The following is a 25,649-nucleotide window of genomic DNA, read 5'->3' on the forward strand; positions in this document are numbered from 1 at the left end:
GATGGGGAGTGGGTGTAAGAGTGGGGTGTGAGAGGGAGTAAATGAGAGAGAGAGTGGGCGGGATGAGACGTGGGTGTGATTGAGAGTATGATTTGAGTGTGAGAGTGGGTGGGGATAGGGAGAGGGTGTGAGAGGTGGTGGTGGCACGGGGGTGAGAGTGGGCTGGGTGGGTAGAGGGTTTGAAAGTGGGTGTGAGAGGAAATAAGATTGGGTGCGATAAGAGGTAGTTGAGGAAATGAGAAGAATGGCATAAAGTGAGAGTGAACGAGAGAGGGTGTGACTTTCAACCTAACCTAACCAAACGTACCCTTAAAATAACCTAAACTACCCTTAACATAACCTAACCTATCCCCAACTTAACCTATCCCTAACCTAACAATAACCTAACCTAACCTAACCTAACCTAACCTATCCCTAACCTAACCTATCCCTAACCTAACCTATCCCTAACCTAACCTATCCCTAACCTAACAATAACCTAACCTAACCAAACCCGTGGCTTCAGTATGGATTTTACGAGTCCGTGTTCAGGCACCGTCTCCAGCCATTAGTTCGACCTCATCACTAAGAGACTTTATCCTCACTCGGGAGACTGTCGAAGGCACTTAGTCTCTCCTCGGTGGCTTTTATGAGGCCCTCACCGACTCTCACCCACACCCTGGTCACGAGATTCTCCTCCCTCACGCCCACAAACTGCACGCCCACAAATTGTCGCTCGATCGTCAATTTAGCGAAATTACTAGATGAAGCAGGAAACTCTATCGCCAAAAGTATTCATAGTTTTATACAAATTAACGCGAAAAATATTTAAATTAACTCCTTGCTAAAAATAATGTTCCAGGATTATAGGTTCGTAATATAGCACAATTATAGATCTATCATGACGTTGATATATTAAAAATTAAAACCTTTACACGTATTTTGATAAATGAATAATCAAGTCTTAACAAATTTAACTTATTAAACTAATTCCTTCGGTGCATAAATTTTTTCTTAAAGCGCCTGAAACAAACCTCAAGGCAAATCACATTACAACCGAATCGAATCTAGTGTCAAGTCCATAGAAACAAGGAATCGAATCCCCTTCTATGACGTATATATTCCACAGACTCCACCGCTTAAATCAGTATCTCGTGTTATTCGAAACAACTGATGAACTATTTATATCTTTATAAATGATGTACAGTTCATTAATCGCATCTATTTACCTTTAGTTATATTTAATCCATTCATTTAATAATTAATTGGTGGATAATTTACCAGAAGATCCCTCGGTGTCCTGTTAACTGTGACCTGACTTGGCTTTTCTACCTGTGACCTGACTTGGCTTTTCTACCTGTGACCTGCCTTGACCTCCTTACCTTTGACCTGCCTCGACCTAATGTTACACCAGGGGATAGCTTACATCTTGCCTCCACCTTTGTCACCTTTCACTCAGGTAACTTACTAACTTCATCAAAACACAGAATCGAAACCTATGAACGACTGGTAGTGAAGATCGCTAAAAAGAATCATTGTCCCGAGTTGTATTGCTACGTTGGTCAGCATATCAATCACAAAACAGGAGAAAATCCCTTAATTCTGTGGTGTGTCGAAGTTTTGTTCCCTGAAATGTTAAACTTGCTGGAGAAACTTTGATTCATTGTGATTTAATTTGTGTGATGTTTGGCAACGTATTTTTTTGCAGACTTTATGTTCGTAGACTGAGATGGGAGGATGTGTGGGTGGAGATAACGTGTTTGTTTGTTTGTTGTTGTACTTGTTTTAGTTGTTGTTGTTGTAGTAGTTAAAGTTGTTGATGTCATTTTGTTGTTCTAATGCTTCACCTTTGCTCCTCATAGAAGTATTAAACCAAAAATACCTGTATAAAAAAAATCCAACACGAAATACCACTAAACGAAGGTAATGAATTTAACTTGCAATATTTAGAAAGAACGAAAAAGTGGATTGAATAAAATAATATCCATTGTAAAAAAAATATATCGAACATACCCCTTCAAAAATGTACATATATTCATGCGCTTTGTGATATATTGCATTTCATGGAATTCTCATTACCAACAATGAATAGCAAAGTAATTATTCTCATTTATATGCGTCTGTGTATAACGTTAACTCTGGTAATTAAACAAGCATATATTAACGAGCATATACGATCACTTCCTCCCTGTGCAATGGAGCGTCATATACAGTTGCGGTCACAATTCCCTGAACACTTGGTAATATCTGGTATTTATTTCAGTGTTATGTTTATGATTGGTTGATAATTAATGATGTTTTATTTTATTATTATTGTCTGAACTACAAAATTTAAGGGAAAAAAATAATGGCTAACTTGAAACTCCATCCAGGAAATGAACCTAAATTTCCATGTCAAATTTTGGTTTATTGTTTTAGATCGAGTTAGATTACGTCAGGGATAGATTCAAGGTTAGATTAGAGATAAGCTAGATTAGTTTGGAATAAATAGTGCCTCCAGGGATCCGAAGATTAGCGAATAGAGATTAGATTAGAAGCTAGATTAGTTTGGAATAAATAGTACGTCCTTGGGGTCCGAAGATTAGCGAATAAAGATTAGATTAAAGATAATTTAGATTAGTTGGAAATAAAGAAATGTATCTTGGGGTCCGAAGATTAGCGAATCCTTAAGAATCACCGTGAGCCAATCTCTTAGAATACAGAACCCGGCACTGGCTTCGGGTACAGGTTTACGGCACCATCTGTAACCCTGACTCTATTGTTCCCGGACACAACAGCCAACCTTTTGAGAACGCATTAGGGATATAAAAGGTAAGGCCTAATTGTTCTGCCTCTCTGTTTATAAGGCTTTTATGGCCGCTGCTGATTGGTGGGAAATTGTTCCAAGTTTTTGTATAGTGAGGGAACTGTACTGTTGTATAGTGAGGGAACTGTACTGTTGTATAGTGAGGGAACTGTACTGTTGTATAGTGAGGGAACTGTACTGTTGTATAGTGAGGGAACTTTACTGTTGTATAGTGAGGGAACTTTACTGTTGTATAGTGAGGGAACTTTACTGTTGTATAGTGAGGGAACTTTACTGTTGTATAGTGTGTTGTATAGAACTTTACTGTTGTACTGTACTGTTGTATAGTGAGGGAACTTTACTGTTGTATAGTGAGGGAACTTTACTGTTGTATAGTGAGGGAACTTTACTGTTGTATAGTGTGGGAACTGTACTGTTGTATAGTGTGGGAACTGTACTGTTGTATAGTGAGGGAACTGTACTGTTGTATAGTGAGGGAACTTTACTGTTGTATAGTGTGGGAACTGTACTGTTGTATAGTGTGGGAACTGTACTGTTGTATAGTGTGGGAACTGTACTGTTGTATAGTGAGGGAACTGTACTGTTGTATAGTGAGGGAACTCTGCTCTTACTGTTTGTAGAATTTATAATGAGTTGTTGTTCTATATTTCTGTTGTTGAATAATACAATGAGATGAGTTATTTATTGTTTATCCAGATTCATTTGTTAATCGTGAGACTTTTCTTAACCGCTAGTTCATGTTGAATGGGCTGTCGTTACTCAGAGAAACACAACATTCTCTGCCTCTCACCGGGAATGGAACCGATCCTGAATTTTCACCCTTAGTCCTTGAGCATGGTTAGGTTAGGTTAGGTTTAATCAGGTTAGCTTAACTTAGGATGAATTTGGGTTAGGTTAGGTTAGGTTAGGTTTAATCAGGTTAGCTTAACTTAGGATGAATTTGGGTTAGGTAAGGTTAGATTAAGTTACATTAAGTAAGATTAGGCTAAATTAGGTTAATTTTGGCTAAACAAGAATTGGTTAGGTTAGGTTAGGTTAGAAACGTGGTACGGATTCATAACGCAGTGAGCTATATGCCCCACATCCCTCACATAATTACATTAGTCCTATTTATCCACAGTATCTTATCAGAATCAACAGCTAATCTCAACAAAGCGTATATTAATATTCCCTGTATGTTTAAGCTATATATCTGGCTGTCTAATACACAATAATATTCCAACTGCTTAATATATTTACCATTTACATATGAATAATATTACATTTATACATTAACATATATGTATATTGAGAATAAATATAACCTCCACATCACACCAGCCATTCCGGTTATCACTGAAAATCTGAGTTGAAAATACACACTTTATCCGGTTAATGTTTGTTTAGCAAATGGGCAATTTAAAGTTTGGCAGTATTATTTTTTTTTATCTGAATTGAAATTTATGAGCACAAGCACTTAAATGGAAGAGTTTGTTTATTTGTTATTTTTTTTTAATAATTTCATGGTTTAAAGAATGAGTTTGTTGGATGAAGTTATTGTATGTGTTGTATGAGAGGTATTAAAGGTTTGTAGTGTGTGTATGTTTGTAGTGTGTGTATGTTTGTTGTGAATACTTGTTTGTTTTCTACGAGTACTACTTTATAATCAACCAAAATAATTAAAACCGCAAACACTGAACAACTGTTAATGAGACTCGCTCGATCCATACCCAACCCGCCTAAGGCTCGGGTCTCAGAGGCCTGGAAATGACACTATAGGAGCTATCAACACCTAACCTAACCTAACCAAACCTAACCTACCCTACCCTAACCTAACCTAACCTAACCTAACCTACCCTACCCTAACCTAACCTAACCTAACCTAACCTACCCTACCCTACCCTACCCTACCCTACCTTACCCTAACCTACCCTACCCTAACCTAACCTGTTTATTTGGAGAGTTAAACTAATTAATTTACCATACCTTATAAAAGACTAATTATAACAAAGAATCCCAAGTTAGGAACAAAATTTCGACAGGTTTGTAAGACACTGAATGCCGATGTGAAGGATTCGATTTTCGTGGTCTCTTTTGGGATTGGGAACCTGGGAGCCTTTAATGGAACTCAGCCTCGCATCTCAAAAACACAACACCGCTTTAGTTATGGAGTTATGGCTGTGTGTGTGTGTGTGTGTGTGTGTGTGTGTGTGTGTGTGTGTGTGTGTGTGTGTGTGTGTGTGTGTGTGTACGGCGCTACTGGGTGATGATGATGTAATACAGGGGAGCAACACAGAATTAACTTAAGATCTCAATGAGTTAATAAACAGACGATGTTGGGGTTTGGTCGAGGAAGCAGGCAGAGGCAGACAAACACGATCAGTACCTGCATAATATTATTGACTCTCCACGACGTCAGCACAACACACACTGGATGAAGCATGGGGGAATCTCTCTCTCTCTCTCTCTCTCTCTCTCTCTCTCTCAACATCACAATATACTGAGTTACTGATCAATCAACCCAGTTTACGATGATGAAAAAATACCAGAATACCGATAAAGAGTTTGGCGTAAGATAAGTCGGATTGGGTCTAAGCTCTTCCGGCATCCCCCTCCCTCCCTCCCACTCCCTCACCTTCACTTATCTGCCGCCCGTTACTGACCAGGAGGGCTCTCTAGTACTCCCGAAACTGACCTGGACCATGGACCACCGACCCCTTTCTCTCTCCTGGTAGTGCCACAGTGGACCATAGACCCCTCTCTTGCTCCTGGTAGTGCCACAGTGGACCACCGACCCCTTTCTCCTAGTAGTGCCACAGTGGACCATAGACCCCTCTCTCTCTCCTGGTAGTGTCAAATGGACCATGGATCTCACTAGTGGACCCAGTTTTCACGATGGCTTTCTCAATACACCATTAAGCCCGCACACTAACGCGATGACTCCACATAACGTACTCGTTTACATGGACTAGTGACATGAGCCGTTCTACAAGGTCATCATGCTCTCCATCTCGTGTCTGTCACCCGAGATGGGATATGGGATAATGTGATGGTGGTTGGAATTACGTCAAAAATGTATTGATATTCTAATGTGTTCTCTTGAGCATTAACAGGAGACGGAGGTAATGTAAGTGTCTGAATGAGTCTTCGTTATGGTCAGGATGGGTCTCATTAGCCTTGAGACTCGTTAATAGAGTTTTTCGTGTCCAGGAAAGTGATCTGCTCCCTGGTGAAGGCGGGAACTTGATGTATGGAACAGTTACTATACAACCTCGTCTCATCACGTCAAATATACATTTATATTTTTCTCTCGTTTATTTTTTTTTTTTTTAGTTTTTATTTCTAGTGAATGGGGAAATAATTGGCGGTGGTGGTGGTGGTGGTGTTTAGTGTCTCATTAACGCGAGTTGTGAGAGTTAGAGGCAGTTAATGAGGTAATTATCTCTGGTAATGGTAGTTGTTGGAACTACTCTTACAAAGAGGATACGGTGAAGTCAGTCTCGTATAAATCCTCGGAAGATATGACGTTGCAAATCTTACACTCAGCATGTTTTTATTTAAATTTTATTTTTATTTTTAACATGTTAATATTGGACTGGAATGTCGACTAATAGATTACAAGATAGATAATCAAGACCATAAGAGTATATTTACCCATTTAGCTGCCCGGCGTCTCAGCTGGGTGCCCAACGAGGATAAAACAACTGTTGGGAGAATATGACATAATTTCTGCAGAGTGCGTCCAACACGCCAAACCCTTCCCCTAACTCCCATTTTTATCTTACGACAAAGGAACTCTCAGACAGATCATCCGGCGAATTAAGCGTTTGTGTGTTTTGACGATGGCACTTTGGCGAGTGAGATAAAATTCCTAACATGGGATCTCCAACAAGTGAAGTCACACGGAAGGCCCCTGACATCTCCCTTACTTTCATCTCGATGTTCTCATGCACACTGAGTACAGGTTACGTCTGCAGTAGCCTGGCAGAGCAACACCTCCTCGCCTTCCTGATATCAAGGAACAAAATCACAGTTTTTTTTTATTCCTAAATCTAACTTATCGCATAGTATTCTCTTTCTCTCTCTCTCTCTCTCTCTCTCTCTCTCTCAACACTGCAGAACTATTTACAGTTGTATACGCCCTCCTGACCTGACTCAGCCTTATACGGACATACCAAAAATACGTTAAATTCATCACGTGTTGGCCGGTAAAGTGGAGGTGCGTATTTTCGGCCGCAGTTAAATCACTTCATTTATAAACGCTACCGGTCAGGAAAGTTCTGAATAGCTCGGGACCTGAACCAAGCCTCAGCTGATTACACTTTAAATAAATAAATGCTAAAAACTGCAGCCCTCCAAATTACTTCAAAATTTGAGACATTGAGTGAAAAGAACGTCCAAATTAGTAGCCATGACGCCCAACGGATAGACCAATCACCGCCTCCCTTCACGGTATATAAAAAAACCCCACCCAAATTACTTCCAGTTTCCGACATTGAAGTGATTAATAGACCAGACTATAATGAGAGTTTAAAAACTGACCGGTGATTGTGAAGGTAATGGTAATTATCCCGTGTTAATAGTGCTATGTTGGCCGTCTAGTTTATACCTGTCTATGGCTGTTCGTCCGTATCACCACCAGCCATGTGTTATGTATCCTTCATTCCCTCCCTCCCTCCTTCCTATGTTTCTCTACCCCGTTTCTTTCACTCTCCTCCATATCTCACTCTTCTTCCCCCTTGTCTCTCTCATCCTCTCGTCACTTCCCCATTCTACCTTCCTTCACTTATCTGTCTTGTGTGTCGTTCTCTTGTCTTATCTCTCTCATTCTCTTTACTCCCTCTTGCCTCCTTTCATCTCTCTCTCTCTCTCTAAGTAAACAATAGAACACAGCCATAAGGAAGACCCCTCACGTAATCCTGGTCAGGGGGGATAACTTCTCTTTAACCGGGTAATTCCCTTACCAAATAAACTCTGCCTCTCTCGCTCCAGAACCCCCCCCCCTTCCTCCCGCTGCTTCTCTTCCTACTCTCCCTCTTCTTCCCTCCCTTCTTTCCTCCCCACTCACTCACTCACTTCTTCCCTCTTCCCTCTCTCTTTCTCTCTCCCTCCCACCTCTCCCTACCACCTTCGCTCCCCTCTCCTCTCTCTCACCCATCCCTCCCTCCCTCCCACCCTCCCTCCCTCCCAACAACTGCAAAATCCCGTCCCATAAATCTGCCTCACTAGGGAAATTTTTGCAATCAACAGTTCCCCTGAAACCACGATATTTCCTTTGTAATAATGTTTAAAAGTAAAGAGTGTCTCTGGCAGCCTGTGGTACTGTGTTGCCTCACTACCACGACCACTTTGGGGAGTAAATTTTGTGTTTTTCTCATTAATTCAGACAGGACAATATAGTTACAGCTATACACACAAGTCAAGGTTACAGTAATTACAAAATGATGTTAGTTCAAAGAGTTACAGTTACAGGTAAGAGTATAAAGAGTATAAATTCAACTACAGGTACAGATATACATAGAAATATAGACACATAGATTACAAAAATTGTGATTATACAGTATTGAGGACACAGTACAGATACATAAACAGGTACATAGATTTCAGAAGTTACCCCAGCTCTAACACACACCAGGTAACGATACAAACAGAGTTATTATAAAGAGAACAATATGGTAAAGGTTTTAAGAGCATTAATACCGTCGTTTAATCTACTCTGTGATGAACCAGGGCAGGACAAGGTAGCTTCTGAAGGCTAAAACAGATACTCCATTGTTAAGTTACGTTTCCCTCGTACATAAACACTACAGGAACAAGTATAGGTTACCAATACAGTACAAGTTTAAGGGGGATTAAAATCACTGATATCGATACATAGTTATGATACAGGTTACATAGATGTTTCAAAATAATATTATATAAAGTCTGTTCTCTGGATCACTGTACACACACCATCCTCACTTGTAAGGAACAAATACATCAAATAATAGTAAAAAACAAAAACAACAACAAGAACAACAACAAGGACAACAACAAGAATAAGAATAATAACTGTCCCTTGGTCATTTCTCCAGCAGTACAGATTAAATACTTCAATTTCATAAAGAACGGGGTGAAGAAGCCGGTCCAAACATTGAGTATATTTTGGGTCTAAACTGCTGTATATATCAGAGCAAACTGGAGCCCCACACACCGTAGGATGTTATAAAGCCGAGGACTCACACTCACCCTGTAGCTACGACCAGGGGATGACTTAGGGGTGCTCTAGCTTTCAGTGGTTCAAGCGATGGACTCTAACCTTTGATGCTTTAGTTACTGTGAGGAGCTCGTGTCAAGAGGAATGGGTTTGCTCAGTGTAATTCAGTCGGTATTTGGGGAATATTGGTGTTTCTATAGACTATTAAACTTAGTTCCCGTGTTATGCTTTCACTGGTGATATTGTTCTACGTTAAGTAATAATTATGCCTCGTAATTTCATGTATCTATCTCGTGTTGTCTCTTTCAAGGGACTTTCATCGTCTCGTGGAGTGAAATACAGAGTCACCTTGATGCTCTGTTGGTCAAGTTGATATCCAATATGGCCTCCCACAGTTATTCTACTTTCCTTCCATGAATATCTTTCTTTGTCACTTGAATTTCTAGTTTCTTCTTGTAAACATTCATTGTCCTCCTTGTCTTAGGTCCTCAATGTATATGTAACCGAGACAAGATTTACTGAGCCCAAGAGATTTTCATAACTTTAATCTCTCTAGAATACCTATTGGATAACTTGGTAATGATCTGTGGTGGTATAATTAACCCTTACTATAGTATTGACCATATAATTAGGAGTTTCATCTCATTAGTTCTTTGTAGATAGGAAATATTATATCACTAATAACAACATCAATTAAAGTGAATAACATCTTTCTTCTGGTATCATTAGTGGAGGTTTTATCATTAATAACGAATAATAACATTTCAGAATTATAATGCATCTGATTTTTTTTCTTTAATAACGTAAGCAGAATTTATCATCCACTGATTATAAAAAAAAATGTCTTGAGATAATTAAAAACAACTAATTTCGGGAAAAAACTGATATATTCCAGAGAAGTTATTAAAACGTTTGATTGTTCTACTATAACAACAAAACAGTATGAACAAGAACATAGATTTAGAACTTATGGGAATCCTAATAATGTTCTTCACGAGGAGAACATTCAAAGTATATTTCAGTGATTAGTGAGAATGAAAACAAAAACAAATGAGAAACAACGCAAAATAACAACAAAGAAATGAGAAACAAACGCAAAATAACAACAAAGAAATAATAGGAAAGACCAAATAAATACGAAAAATCAGGAAAATACAAGAAATAAAATAAATCCCTCGAATTTTCAACTTATTTTTCACAAAGAATATCAAATACCTGGCCTCCATCTCACCCCTGTATCTGCAACTAATCAATTTCAAAGTTAACCTCGTCCCCTTCTCATGGTATAATCAGTGTTTGTCCCTTAAAAGCAATTTCAGTTTTTACTTCACCTGTCCAGCATGTTGAATGTTTGTCACCCACCCACCCCCACACACCCACTTACCCAGCCACCCACACACACCCACCCACTTGCCCAGCCAGCCACACACACACACACCCTTACCCAGCCACACACACACCCAGCCACCACACCCACCCACCACCCCACACACACCCACCCACCCACCCACACACACCCAGCCACCCACACACCCACCCACACACCCACCCACCCACTTAATCACCCACCCACACACCTGAATCTTCACCGCTATCTCCCCACACCAATTATAAAGTTTTCATCGTCCTTTACGTATTCTCGGTGTTTATCTCCCCTAGTATTTTCACCCCTAGTATTTTCCACCCCTAGTATTTTCTCCCCTAGTATTTCCCCCTTAGTGCTTTTCTCCCCTAGTATTTCCCCCTTAGTGCTTTTCTCCCCTAGCAACTATCAGGCTTTGCTTCCTACTTTCGTTGATTGGCCTCCTAACTTTGTCTATATTTATCTCGTCAAAGTCCCTGTCTACAATGTTCACTATCCACGTCTGTTAGTCTTTCCTTCCTCTACAGCCAATTCTCCCCCTTACACTCTCTCCACCTCCGGACAGTTCTAATATTTGTGTCTTTCTTCTGTGTTTTAACTTTCCCTTCCCCTTTCCTTTCCCCGTTCCCCTTTCCCCTTCCTCCTCCCCCTTCCCCCCCTCCTCTTTCCTCCCTGAATTAAAGGTCTCCCTGCCAACAACATCAGTGCTCGCATCATCCCTCCCCCTGTTGGCTCGGTGTTTTCATGCGTTTTCCCCCCTTATACCTTCCCTGGCTTTACGTCCTCTAACCAACAACACACAGGCAATAAGTATGGTGTGAACATAAGAGGACTGACTGATCATTCCCTAGGGTAAATATTGAGTAATTTTCCTCATTTTATCTAAGTTTCCCCTCCCTCCCCCCCCCTTCCCTCCGATTTCCCTGTGGTGCAACTCCTTATCTGGTTTAATAGGATAGCCGCCCCTGGTGCCTCAGTCAGCCTTCTGTGGCCTCAAGATGTGAAAACGACGAAGAGAAGAAATAGAAATGAAGTTGAACCCACATTTGGCCGAACTGGTAAATCCTGGGGTTAGGTTAGGTTAGGTTTAGGTTAGGTTACGCAATAGTTCAGTACCTCTTCTTATTGTTGAGGGTTTTGGGACATTCTTTAGCTTATCTGCGCATTTTTTTCTTTTTAATTCGCATTTTCTCGTTTTAATTCGGTTTCAATCGTTTTAATTCGTTTTAATCGTTTTTATCCATATATAATCGTTTCTTATCGTGTCTACTCACTTTAAGTTCTGTCCACTTGCATTTAATTGTTTTTACTCATCGTTACTCTTTATTTACTCTTTATTTACTCTTTATTTACTCTTATTTATCCATCTTCACAACGTTTAGAATTTAGAACAAGAGAAGACTAAGTATTAAGGAGGAAATAAAAATTTACATTAAACATTGTTAAATATTCAGTATGCAAATGGTACTGCTCTTATTGCAGACAGTGAGGAGGCGTTACAAGAACAAGTCGACAGATTAGTTGATTAATGTGAGGAATATCGGATTAAGGTGAGGAATATCGGTTTAAGGTGAGGAATATCGGATTAAGGTGAGGAATATCGGATTAAGGTGAGGAATATCGGATTAAGGTGAGGAATATCGGTTTAAGGTGAGGAATATCGGATTAAGGTGAGGAATATCGGATTAAGGTGAGGAATATCGATTTATAATTAATACTTTTTAGAAAGGGAAGTAGTTACTGTTTTCAAATTATAAATCAATCGAAATATATATAGTTTGGTAAAAGGTAATTGTATACAGGTGAGGAATTTCATTTATTAGGAAGTGTTAGGAAGTAGATATGAAAGACGAAGTATAGTAGCAAAAAAAAGTAGACGAAACAAAAGTAACATTAATTTATAAAAAAAAAATCTGCTTAAAAGGGGGATTTAAATTTTAGAGATTCATAAACATTTTTAAAATATAAGAAATAGTCAATTATTTGTGGTTTATAGACTTGGATACTTTTAATAGACACCAGAAGGGGTTAAACGCCTTTATAATGTGCCACTAAATGTAAGTTACAAAGAAAGATGAACGCTAACTGGAATAATAAGAAAAATACTGAATATTTATAGAACCAGAAACATTTGGTATTTTGGCCACATGAATAGGGATGAGGGGAGACAATGATAAATTAATGGGTTAAAATTTGACTAGGGTTGGGAGGCCAGGGGAAGGTCGTGACTCTGGGATGGATAAATGAAATTGTAAACTGAGTCGCTGGAAATATACAAATTCTGGGATGATCGGTTAACAGCACAGTCATGGTGGGGGTGTGAGGGGTTACATCTTCATTATTGGGTTAATTCTTATTCATTTACTTTCACTTCTACTGAATTATTCATGTTTAGTTTTACTCTCCTCTGTTTTACTCGTGTTTACCTGATTAATCGTGTTTACCTCTATATTCATCGTGTTTACTTGTTGTTTATATGTGTTTAACTCTGCCTCTGTGTGTGTTCGTGTTTACTATCGTTTATCTAAGCTTATATATGACAGGCAGTGTGTACAAGGCACTCTAGTGGTAAATGTAGAGTAAACTATAGATGCTCTGTATATTATAATGCTAGATGATAAACACCTATAGCTGGATATATTAAAAACTATAATGGTTAATGTTTTTGAACTAAAGAGGTAATTGATAGGTAAATTGAAGTAACAGGTGTAACAGGTGTGAGGACCATAGGGTAGCATACCTGTTGTTATTGAGAGTAACATGAAGGTACTTACATAGACAACACACACACAGGAACTAAGTCAATAGCCCCCCAGTACTGACGCCTTTTACCTGTAGGGAGAAAGAAAGATAAATTATAGTAAAGTTTCAAAGGTGTTTAATTAGTTGAGGTAACTTTAGGAGGTTGCTGTAGGGAATGTATTTAAAGAGATAGTTAGATAAGGAAGGAGAGACAGGGAATGATTGCCTAAATACGCGAGGACAGAGTAGAGGAAGGAGTTTGATCCTCACGTGTGTAATATTTGAAGGGCGTGTTGATGGCAAACAGTAGCGCGACGAGTTAAGCCATCAGGGTGAGGGAGTGAACCACGCTACTCTCTCTCCTGTAGTGTAGTTGGGAATCATAGGGTGACGTGCTTGTCTTCCTTATATATCAATGATTTTATGTAAGAATCTTTAAAGAATGAATGTTACTTGTTCCAGGAAATTGATGTATGTTATGTGAATTTTGATGGTGTTATATAGCGTAGAACTCTATAAAATTATATATATCTTGTGGAAATATTGGTATTTTTGATGAGTTTATCGGAATTATGTAAGATAAACATTATTAATATCAAGAAGCTATGCAAGCACCCATAAGACACACACACACACACACACGCACACACACACACACACTGATTAATTATCAAAGAGCCAGTAACAAACCAACATTGGTTCAGTTCAGCTGGTGGTTGCTATTAAGCTTAAGTCAGGCAACTATTTACTGAGCCTTATAGTATGCTGAATGTCAAGGCTACAGCTTAGTCATATAACTTTATGATGGTGAAGCATAATAGGACTGAGAGAGGTGGTCTAATAACTTCGTCTCTAGTTTACATGAATTCAACAAATCTTCCGTCGGCTCCCGTTAACAGATTACTGTACGTATGAAATTATTAGATGATGTAACACTTTTGTATTTCTGATCCTCTGATTGTTATAAGCCGATTGTTATGTTGAAGTCAAATGTGCCGTCATTCTCTCATTTTATCGTATAAAACAAATATTATGGTATTGGGCTTTGTGCATCTATCCTTGAATGTGTACAAATGGTAAACCCTACAAAATGTTATAGACATATTGTCATTAAAACAATATTGTAATACATTATCAACACAATGCTGCGGCACAAAACAAAACAAAACAGATTTTTTTTAATTTTAACATCATAACATTGAAATTATGTCTGATAAATCCTGACAATAACAGTGAATATTAATCCTTGGGTACACACGGAGGCGCTAAGGTCGTGGCAATACACTATCTAACCTTCATTTCTAAGCCCGATGCCCAGAGAACAAACCAACGAACCAACGACTCTTAGGACAGGAAGCGAACGGTGTAGCTACTCGCCCACCGCAGCTCTATAATGATAAACTGCCGAAGGAAAAATAAATATGGTAAATATCAAATTTTCGTACAGAAATATTTTTAAACACAACAGATCCCGCTTGTAACTGTAAAGATTGTTTGAGAGGTAATGTGTTTTGATATCATATTTCTTGGACTATGTTCGAGACAGAGAGACAGACAGATTGCGAGAGAGTGTGTGTGTGTGTGTGTGACTTAACCTAACACAATCCAATCTAAACTAAGGCAATTTAACACAACCTAACCTAATCACAAGATAGCCTTACAAACACACTCACCAGAGGGTCGTATAATAGACTGATAAACACCGATCCTCAGTTTCATTTTCTCTTCAACTCCCAAAACAGTCGCTTGGTTCCCTCTTCTACTTATTCATAGTTATTAAAGTATATATACAACTGGATCAACGAGCCATTGTCCTTAGCTTGGATATATTTCCTATTTTACAGTCCAGTCTCCTTAGCTCTCCAGACACTCACAAAAGAATCCATGAATCTGCAGCCATGAAGTAGACAGTGGTTTATGTTGGGAGTATATTTCGAAGAATACCAGAGCTTTTATTACTCACTACTACCAAGAATTGAAGCCACATCTCGCTAGGACATAATTGGATGTATTTTTCCCTCTCGGCGTAAGCATTATATTACACACACACACACACACACACATGATAGTATAGTATATCATAGCAAAACATAGCATCTCATAGCATAGCATAGCATCTCATAGCATAGCATAGCATCTCATAGCATAGAATAAAACACTGTCCTAAGCTCAACACGTTCTATAAGTAATTTTATGTGATTATTATAACTTAAGGACAAAATATTCTCCGCTCTCTTACGTTAAAATCGTCTTGTCTGGGGTAAAGTAAATGGTTGAGACGGTATGGCCTGGAGCCGGTACCGTGAGACTATGTTAAGGCACGACATATCTTTCCAGCCAGGACTAATCTGACGTGTAATGGTACTTGATGTTGAGGCTGACAATACAGTATGAAGTTATTCTCAGTTTAATGTGAAAAAGTGAGCGTTTATGAGTATTTCCAATTGTAAAGAATAGGCGGAGGGGGGGACATGGTAATGGCTTACTGATGTATGTGTCTGAGCATTTATAACCGCCACTACACTGAATTCACACGAGGGAAAAATGTAGTTGTGATGGACATTATGTTATGGTCTGGTAAACTCACTGAATGTAGGATAATGCATTGAAGAAATGTATCATATGATTCTGGGCTTCACTATAGACATTCACTGTCATATAAATGTGTTGAGAATGTATATACTTTGATGATGTGATTTAGAATTACGAGGTTAGGAAATCTTACGATATTATAAAATTCAATGCATATAATTTTATTGTAGGTTAAGTTAACATCCATTTACATACTAGTAAAAAAAATAGACAATCGACAACCTGACAATATATTTCCATTAGAAACTCAGTGGAAAAATAACAACAAATTCCCATTATTAAAGACTTAACCTTCAAAATTTATATAATGATAGTCAAATAGGTTCATATAAAGGCATACCAGTGAGATATTTACACGCTTAGAGCCGAGTTGGATGACCTATTGAAGTTCCTTAGAAACTGACTTGACGCTGACATTTGCCTTATAGATAGACGCTTGATAGCTTTTCATTTATATCCAATCTATGAGCAGTTAACTTGGACCGACCTGCAACAACAACCCCAGAGATAACAGCTATCTATATGATATAGTGAAGATAACAACACAAGTTTACTCTCACTTGTAACAATCTAGTATTTTGTGAAGATCATTTTTAGGTTAGGTTAGGTTAGGTTAGGTTAGGTTAGGTTAGGTTAGGTTAGGTTAGGTTTTTCTTCGTTCTAGTGAGAAAAAACAAATCATGAGTGTTGGTTTATCACAGAGTAAAAATCCTGGCGAGAGATAAAGATCTTTAATATGATTCGGATGCGACGGTGACTTGTGATAGTGACTTGTGACGGTTTTGTGACAGTAAGTTGACAGATACGACGAAGATATAACAAAGGAGTGACGGACATGAGGCAATAATGTGACGGATGTATGAAATAGAATTAAGAAATAACCAAAAAAAAGTCATAACAGGTCTCAACTAACCAAACTCCCATGACAGGTATTACGTATAATTAATACTCCCAAGATGAAAAAAATTAACAAAACAAAAATCTCTTGAGTCAAATTCACCCCAAAAAAAATCTTAACTGCCCATCTTCAGACACAAAACCAAGATGGCGACTAAATTGGCGTCAAAAGCACTCTTGGATTTTACCGTAAAGTGATGTTTCTTTCATCTTTAGTTGGAGAGAAAGAAATTAACGAACAAAACTTAAGAGAGAGAGAGATATTCCTCGCTGGAATACCTAACAAGGTGAGAGAGTTCGAGGCACGTAGGTTACCTGTCAGTCGAATGGAGAGAGAGAGAGAGAGAGAGAGAGAGAGAGAGAGAGTAAATGAATAAAGAAAACGCGGGAGGAGAAAGATAAAAAAAGTAAGAAAGAAAAGAAATAGAGAGAGAGAAAAGAAAGTGAGATAATTACTTTGCTTCGTGCATTTCTATAATCTATACATTTTAAGGAGTTTAATATCAATGTAATTATCCTAAGTAATAACCCCCGAAGATTTGTTTGTTTACATCTCAGCCAACACTATACAGGAGCGAGACAGTAACCTAAAACATGACTTGAATTTTACATTATAAATCAAAGGGAAAACATATAGCTGAGGTCCCTATGCTTCGCCCGAGTCACTAATTAAATAATATCCTGGACTCGTCTTCAGAACTGTGGACCGACTAGGGGAGGGGGTGGAAAGAGTGTGGTAGAATAGCATCAGTATTTACTCAGGTGGTAAGGATGTATTGATAGAATGGGAATTTCTTCATCATCTGACACACTTCCTTTCTGTGTGTGTTTGGTGGCGTTAACTACCTCGTGTGGAAGACCGATGAGAGATGCTTTGAGAGATGTCCTTAGCTCCTCATTCTTCCCCAGTTATATCCTCCTTCGGTGTCTCCTACAACCCTCCTTCGGTGTGTTACCCGAGCCATATCCTCCTTCGGTGTCTCCTACAACCCTCCTTCGGTGTGTTACCCGAGCCATATCCTCCTTCGGTGTCTCCTACAACCCTCCTTCGGTGTATTACCCGAGCCATATCCTCCGTCGGCGTCTCCTACAACCCTCCTTCGGTGTGTTAGTTTCTTTCCTGACGAAGATGATGTCAAAATTTCCATTTTTTTTCTTTGTGAAATTATTTAGCAGTTATATCTCCACCAAGCAGTAGTTATATGACAAATTATCTGCCATCACATTTAACTGTTTTAAAAGTTATTCATATGGTAGATTTCTGTTGCATGAAATATTGTTAACGAAACACTAAATAACTTTTAGGAGTATTCGGTATCTGGTAACGGTCCTCAACAGGAATCCATTCTTCGTAAAAGTAACTAAACACGAGGTAAACACACGGCTGTATTTAGTCGTAGTAATTCTCAGCTAAACTTTTTTCAACTTTTTCTGTCTCTCTTTCTCTCTACTTTCCTCCTTCGCTGTGTGTCCGAGAGCTCCATTGTGCGTCAATAAGCCAAAGAAGTTTTCGAGTCTTTTCTTCGCCTCTCCTACAAAGGTTCTATCGTATTTTATCATTAAGCTGACGACTTGCTGAAGCCAGAAATTGCACCAGTTCTCCCAACGCTTAAAACTGGATCATTAGTGTGAGCCATCAGAGGATCGACCAACTCTCTCTTTTAAACTATCCATAATTACCCGTCTCTTTACATGTCTGTATAACTACCCGCTGTATCTCTATGTATTTACTGTATGTATATGTTGGAAAAATGAAACATCACGTTTATACAATATTCTGTAGGTAAGTATGAGAGAGGTGAAATGTAAGCAGAATATGTTGTGACTATTTATACTAAAGTGAAGCGTAATCATCTCCTCTTCATCTGTGATATATCAAGTGACCTTCAGAACAACAAACGCTGAGGTTAGAAACATTATATTTATTAACTGTGGAAACATCAGGTATAATGGGAACACAGTGAAACGTCTCCTTTTAAGTCTTAACACTGGTAAACGTAAATGGGTTTGTAAATTTGTAACTCACAGTGCAGGTGTGTGGGAGGGGGAGTGAGGGAAGACCATCGTCCATATATACCTTCCCCGCTGATGGTGACTGTTGGGTATAGTGTGTATGATACAGTGTGTGTGTGTGTAGAGGTGGTGGTATAGTGTGTATGATACAGTGTGTGTGTGTGTGTGTGGTGGTATAGTATTAAATCATTACCAGAGGGAGAGAACTCAGGCACACCAGATTAAATTAAAGTCTCGCCCTGAGCTGAAGACTTTTCCTGGTCGAATTATGTCCTCGGGAAGTTTCTTGTGCTTTTTCAGGGATGGGTCAAAGGTCATACCGAGGTTGTGAGTTATTGCTTCCAAGTTTTAGATTAGATTCTGGCCTTCATCTGAAGATTTCCGGACAAAATATAGCGGTTCTGATATTTTCATTCCTAAAGATAATTTCGTTTTAATATGGTATTTTTGTTTTGTGGTTTTGGGTGTTTTAAGTGATCTTGTTTTTGATGTGTTTTGCTCAATAGTTTTAATGTAAGTGGTGTAGATGGTGTGATGTGAAGCAGCTGGTGTTATAGGGTGTGTGGGTGGTGGTAGTGGTGTCTAGTGGTGTGATATCCACTTAATACCACCCCATACACACCCTGACACACACACACACACACACACAATACATATAAATATCAACATTCAACATAAAATGTTTTAACCTAGATTACACTGACATGATCCATGTTCATATTTAACATTATACACACTCTCTCTCTCTCTTTAATTTACGGAAAACAGAACAATTCACATTATTCCCGTCTCCTTGGTAACAGCGGCCACAGTGCGAGGTTCATACAATTTATTTCGCTATTAACCGATATATATATATATATATATATATATATATATATATATATATATATATATATATATATATATATATATATATATATATATATATATATATATATATATATATATATATATATATATATTCCCAGGTGGTAATACAGGGATCACCAGCGGGCATTATAAATATTTATATCACTATGAAAAAAAAACATTTTGACCCAACGATATTGAATAAAAATTATGATTCATAGTTCTCTACCAGGGAGCATTAGCGCCCCACTCCCCCCCCAGAAAAATATATTAGCTTGGGTATAATACTTAAAAAAAGCTGATGGCATGATAGAGGTTGGTAATTAAGGCAATGAAACAGGAGAACCACCAGAGAATGATATGGATATTGGCCCTCATTACCTCTCTCATGTGTAGGTGTCGTTAATTACTCTCATTCCTCAATCAAGAGTAAACGGGACATGACAGTCATTACAGTGGTGGGGGAGGGAGGGGGGGGGTTGTAGGGTAAAGGAATACTAATTGATTACAGTTATCTAGTGACTAAAAGAACGTGTGTGTGTGTGTGTGTGTGTGTGTGTAGCGGTGAGAGTGCTGCCGTCGAGTAGTTGTCACACTCAAAGAAAAACTACGGAAGAACTTTTGTAGACGAGACGAAGATACGACTTAAAAGTTTCTTCAGGCTATTGACGAACAACGGAGCTCCCGAGTAAACAGAGTAGGAGGAGGGAACAGAGACAGAAAAAATTGCCACGACTAAAGACAATTACCTATATGTTATTCCTACTCTTAAGTCCTATTGTGTGACTTTAAACAACATCTTGGATTTTATTAACTATAATAATCAAAGTTCTAAAGACTAAAGATAAATTAGTTATATTAGTGGCATTGTCTTAATAGTTCATTACACAAAAGTTGGGTTATTTTGGCCCGTATTTATGCAGAGGAGAACATTTTTATACCAGGTGTGTAGGGTCGCTCGTGGGCTGGGTGACGCGCCAGGCTGGTGACGGGAAAGATTAATGATACTAAGTAAATACTCGAACACTTTTTGGTGAGAAAATTATAATACCCGAGGATCATTTTTCCACCACTTAGTCAAATACCCAACAAATTCTTCTAAAAAACAACGCCACTGCCTCTCACATCTTGCCACAAAATACCCAGAGCAGTTTCTTAAAAGTGTCACGATATTTCTCGGTTCTGGAATTGTAATAGCAACTAACGCCTTTTCTATATTCAAACAAACATCAACTGGGACCAACAGCAGATAACATTAACCGCTAAAAACTGACTCCCTGACGTCCGATTGAATATATGTGGGGTATTCTGGCCAGAGGTTGACTGTATACATTTTACTCAGTTGCTCTGGGAGTTCAAAATAGTTTCGAAAATCTTAGAGGGATGAAGTTAGGGCAATGGGGCGATAGTTAGAGGGATTAAAATGGTCACCCTTCTTCGGGATGGGCTGAACCAAGGCATGCTTCCAAGAAGAAGGAAAAGTTTGGGTTTTGAGGCAGAGGCGAAAGAGGCGAGCAAGCACAGGGGCCAGAGCTTCAGCACACTAGGGGGTATTCCGTCAGGTCCATGCGCCTTACTCACATCCAACCTGGATACCACACTAGCAACCCTGCGGGTGGAGATACAGGAAAGTGCATAGGTTCAGTAGGAGGAGCAGGGGTAGGAGGGATAAAGTGGGAATCGTCTAAGGTGGAGTTAGAGGAGAATAAGGTGCCAAATAGATTGGCTTTGTCAGGGGGAGAGTTGGCTATAGAGTTATCAGGTCGGAAGAGAGGAGGAAAAGAATGAGTGCAGAAGTTGTTAAAGATGTTTTTGGTTAAGGACCAGAAGGATTTACTAGAGGAAGAATTAGTCAGGACAGCGGTCTTTCTTCTTATGAAATTCCGTTTGGCCCAACGAAGAATAGCCTTGCAACGATTCCTAGAAGTAATGAAAGAGGTGTGGGTAATAGGAGAAGGAGATAGTTTCATAGCTCGATATGCCCTATCTCTCACCCTGCAAGCAAGAGAGCAGGAGCGATCAAACCATGATTGTAATGTGAAAGTCTTGGTAGAAGATGGGATAAATGCACTCATAATGCCCTGTATAACCCCAGCAATGCTGTCAGCACATACCGAGGCGTCCCGAGTGGAAAAGCAACATTCATTCCAAGGAAAGTCGGTGAAGAATTCTTGCAAGGATTGCCAGCTTGCCCTCCGATAGTGCCATAGTTGACGTTTAGAAGGGGGTGGGGGAGGTGGTCGTGCCCAGTTTGATTTAATAGAAATAAGGTTGTGATCAGAAGACCCTAAGGGGGCAGAAATTGAGTATGAATAGTGTGAGGGGTTATAGGTAAAACAAAGATCAAGAATGTTAGCAAGTTGATCGTGTCGATCAGGAACGCGAGTAGGGTGTTTGATTATTTGTTCCACATCATTAAGTAGGGAAAAAGAGAGTGCCTCAGCTCCTCCTGGGTTATCCCTTGCAGAGCCAAGCCACTCTTCGTGATGTACATTGAAGTCCCCTAGGTAGAGGATCTCGGTGTTGGGGTGTGTGTGTCACTTTCTTAAATGACACCAAACACACCTTTTTTTTATCATCTGAACACTTTCTTGTATAGCGAAGTCCCTTTCTTGTGTCAGAATTAGAGAGTCCCAGATTTTCCCGATTTTGAAAAGTTTACAATAATACTTTGAAATTGTTGTTGGTTTGACGTATTTTTAGTTCGTTTCTCTTAAAGGATTCTAAGAGATGGATGGAGGATATCGTAAGAGACCCTGCTGTTTTGTTTTTTAATGCTATTGGATACACTTAGGGCTGACTGACTGTGTGTGTGTGTGTGTGTGTGTGTGTGTGTGTGTGTGATGAAATATTCGTCCGTGTATAACATTCTCTTGTTACTTATCTTATTTAAAAGTAGTTGTTGTTTTTATGACAATTGTATACTTGCAGCTCAGCCGTGGCGTTATATTACTTTAACTTCACAATTTACATCTGTGTTAAAGTTTGGCGAATGTAATGCTGTGTGGAACTGAAATGAATATATGAGGTCTCTCTCTCTCTCTCTCTCTCTCTCGAAACTTGAGCTAGACGAGCCACTGAAATTACTGACGTATCTTAAACAGTTCACCCAAATGACAGAATAAAACAGAGAAAATGAAACTTCAACTAAAGAGATAAATCGACCGTTGGTGGGCAGTTGGTCTCGTGTAACTGGTGTCGGGTCGTGTAAAAATTTGTGTTCTATGTTTAATTAGTTTTTGCATGTAGTATTGGTGGACATGTCCTTTGAAAAATCCGAATATATTTTTGGGGGGTTGGCTGTGACACACCACACACACCCCACCTCACCCCCCAACCCTGTCATACTACGAGGGAAGGGGTATTATTGCTCCTCCTCCCTCTCTAGCCCCGTCCGTCCGTCCGTCTGTGCGTCCGTCCGTTTAGTACGTAACTCTTCAGAACAAATCTCACCATAACACACTACTCTCACGTATGGGTGAAGACAGTGTTAATCAACATGACCTCCTGGACTAAACTCCACGTAAAGCTCAAAGTCTTACCTGAGATACAACTATACTCACCTTCAGCTAACTCTCTACTACTCCCTTATCAGTATATCTCTCTCTAATACTCCACATCAATATCATATCAATCACCACCACCTCACCCTCCACCACCACCTCATCCTCCACCACCATCTCACCCTCCACCACCTCATCCTCCACCACCACCTCACCCTCCACCACCTCACCCTCCACCACCACCTCACCCTCCACCACCACCTCACCCTCCACCACCACATCACCCTCCACAGCACCAAATTGCCTCACCTCACCACCAAGTAAGAGTAAACGAGGCTACATATGACTCCATTTACTTTTTAATCTCGGGGTCTTTATGTCCTGTAATGAGCGCTGGCGAATTTTATTATGTAAAAAGTCATCTGTGTTCTCCCGCTGGGTCGACTCCATGATCGTCTTATTATATAGAATTTGGGGGGAGACATAACCTCTCCTGTGTGATGTTTACTCCTGTGTGATGTTTGTTTACTCCAGTGTGATGTTTACTCCTGTGTCATGTTTACTCCTGTGATGTTTGTTTACTCCTGTGTGAGGTTTACTCCTGTGTGATGTTTACTCGTAGCCTCTCTGTACAGTTCTATGTTTAGTTTCTTTTTGGCTGGGAAAGAATTATAGCGGTTTCTTGTGTGTTTGTGTGTATGTGTGTGTGTGTGTGTGTGTGTGTGTGTGTGTGTGTGTGTGTGTGTGTGTGTGTGTGTGTGTGTTTTCAACATAATTTATTATTTCTAGTTTTTTTATCCCGAATTGATTACTTATACGTATAACAATATAAATTTCATTATACTGTTATACATTTACATATATAATCTGCTGTAAACTGTAATAACCTTTTTGTAATTCAATTAATTCGTATGACTGAGAATTTACCTTTTTATATATAGAGAAACGCAATTTGATATCGGTGATTTACGTGAATTAGTTCCAATCATGAAAAACAGAACAAAATAATTAGTGTAAATTGTACTGTACTGTAGCTGGTGAGTTATAATCATTTACAACTATATTACTGTAGCTACAAAACTATACAAGGATTTTAAAGTACTCAGGGAGGTCAAACCTTTACATTTTGCCAGAATTTTTAAACCATTCTCGGCTTAGCTTTTTACAAGAGTCTTCATGATCTTGGCCAGATGATTGTGATGTGTTTACTTGTGGTGTAATTAAAGTCTATGTAATCAGGACTGCAAATAGTAAATCAGACTTTGTTGTGTTGTTATGTCAGTGAAGAATGTTAAAGCATATATTGAATCTGTTCTGTTGATATGTTATTAGAATCTTAGAATTTGTTCAATTTCATCATAGCAATTTCCATTCTAAATAAGAATTACTGGTAGAGGAATCCTAATCTTCACATTAACATAAAGACAATATCTCAACCAAGTTAGGAATATAAATGTTGCTGAGAGGTATTATTGATCTCAGGTACATACACACCGTAATGGAATCAGGTTTCTTCATTATCATATCAAACAAAGTAAACACCAAGCTAAATGAATTTCTCCATCAAGCTAGATTAGTGACTGGTAGACCATCTCTCTCTGGCAACGATTCCGCAGTGATATCAGATTTCCAGACAAGGATTTCGTTTTTCTCAAGACTTTCATCCTTCTGAATACACCACAGTACATTGACAAGTACAGTCCCCTTCACTTGTGGGTTTACAGGGGATCGTCAGTTTTTGTGCAGTGTGGCAGCCCTGTGTTTGTTTACATTCGATAGAAGGAAACTCGCAATAGTAAACATTCTATGGAATCAAAGTAAAATAACATTAAAACAAATATCTCGTTGGAATGATTTGTGGAATGTTTATATGACGGCCCCTGTAAACGCACTTGTGAAGGGGACTGTACATCACTGAAGGTAAAGTAACAGCTGGGTCTCGGTACATTATGTATAGTGTAGAGTTAATAAAATCTCATATCAATATTCACACTTTAGTTGAATACTTAGATAGGGAAGTAACGTATCCCCCTCCCCTCCTCCCCCTTCCTCTGCCCTTCCCCCCTCCCTCCCCCTTCACCCCGTCACCTCTTCCCCCAGGGCCTTTTTAGAAGCTTTAATATCTGCCCCCAAAATTTTCTCAATTATTAACATTGATACAAACTAAACAAAACACCGTCATTGTGTAGGCTTCTTTTCAAACTGGTGTGCGTGAATGAGTGGATAGCATGTAAGCATCGCGTGTTTTTCTTGGTCAAGATGCGCAGCTGACGGGTCACGTTTGGCTGTGTAAAGCGAAACTGTAAGCCAAATGGGTATATATGGCCAGGTTATAAAGAAGACCGTATCATACCAGACCATATATATTATAGCAGTAAGACCCAATGACTGTCAACGGGTGAATGGAGAATGTGTATTGCATTTGCTTTTAGTGGCAGTAAACCTGTATTAAACGGGAAAAATGTATGAAAGAGTAATATTTATAATTATATATGTCAAGGATGTATGTATGTCGTATGGAATTAAGCTCAAGAAATCCCCGTAGTTCTCCTCCCCATCAACTTGTGCACTTAAAAAAAAAAATCCCTTTATAGAGACTTTGAGAAGTTTGGGTAATTACAAGATATTAAGTAAAATGTTTCTACCCAGACGAGGCAGTTAGGTTAGGTTTAGGTTAGGTTATATTAGGTTAGGTTAGGTTTGGTTAGGTTAGGTTAGGTTAGGTTA

The sequence above is a fragment of the Homarus americanus genome, unplaced genomic scaffold (assembly GCF_018991925.1).
Source record: "Homarus americanus isolate GMGI-L3 unplaced genomic scaffold, GMGI_Hamer_2.0 scaffold35864, whole genome shotgun sequence".
In the NCBI taxonomy this organism is placed as follows: domain Eukaryota; kingdom Metazoa; phylum Arthropoda; class Malacostraca; order Decapoda; family Nephropidae; genus Homarus; species Homarus americanus.